A 1,326-nucleotide genomic window follows, 5' to 3' on the forward strand; every position below is an offset into this window, starting at 1 on the left:
TTTTCATCAGTATTTTGCAAAACTTTTACCCTGCTTTTCAAACACTTTTCCTGGGTTGATTTTTAACATTTTGCCCTTTTTATTTTTAACAAGTTTACCCATACTTTTCAAAACTTTAAGGGGGCTTTTCAAACACTTTTCCTGGGTTGATTTTAAACATTTTGCCCATTTTATTTTTAACAACTTTACCCATGTTTTTCAAAACTTTAAGGGGGCTTTTCAAACACTTTTCCTGGGTTGATTTTTAACATTTTGGCCTGTTTATTTAAAACAACTTTACCCATGTTTTTCAAAACTTTAAGGGGGTTTTTCCAAACACTTTTCCTGGGTTGATTTTAAACATTATGCCCATTTTATTTTTAACAAGTTTACCCATGTTTTACAAAACTTTAAGGGGGCTTTAAGAACGCTATTCCTGGGTACAATTTAAACATTTTCATCAGTATTTTGCAAAACTTTTACCCTGCTTTTCAAACACTTTTCCTGGGTTGATTTTTAACATTTTGAACTGTTTCATTTAAACAACTTCAATAATAATAATATATATAAAACAACCCCCCCCCAAAAAATTTGAAAAAAAATTTCAGCGTTTTTTGCCCAAGTGTACAGCTCATCCTCCGGACAGCGGCAGCCTTAAACCCATCCTCCTTCAATAGGGCAAGAGGATGAGGTTAAGGCGACAACTGCTCGGAGGATGAGCTAAACACTTGGGCAGAAAACGCTGAGATGAGACACTATTGCTGGGTAAACACAACACCCAAACGGATCAGTTCTAACACACTTACCCGAATTTGAGACACTTTCCAGGGGGGAGGAAGCTCATACTACATGCCTCACATAAAGAAATAAAATAGATATATAAAATAACAAAAAAAAAAATTTGAAAAAAAATTTAGCGTTTTTTGCCCAAGTGTTTAGCTCATCCTCCAGGCAGGGGCCGCCTTAACTTCATCCTCCTGCCCGATTGCAGGATGAGGTTAAGGCGGCCCTTGCTCGGAAGATGAGCTAAACACTTGGGCAAAAAAACGCTAAATTTTTTTTAATTTTTTTTTTCCCTCCAGCACCGGGACCGACTCATCCTACTACTCATGCCCGACCAACAGACACCATTCTCGGGCAACACAATCATGCCGTCCCGGTGGCTCAACCCCAGCACCGGGACCGACTCATCCTACTACTCATGCCCGATCAAGTGACACTTTTCTCGGGCAACCCAATCATGCCGTCCCGGTGGCTCAACCCCAGCACCGGGACCGACTCGTCCTCATCATCATGCCCGATCAAGTGACACCATTCTCGGGCAACACAATCATGCCGTCCCGGTGG

The sequence above is a fragment of the Stigmatopora argus genome, unplaced genomic scaffold (assembly GCF_051989625.1).
Source record: "Stigmatopora argus isolate UIUO_Sarg unplaced genomic scaffold, RoL_Sarg_1.0 HiC_scaffold_106, whole genome shotgun sequence".
Taxonomy (NCBI): domain Eukaryota; kingdom Metazoa; phylum Chordata; class Actinopteri; order Syngnathiformes; family Syngnathidae; genus Stigmatopora; species Stigmatopora argus.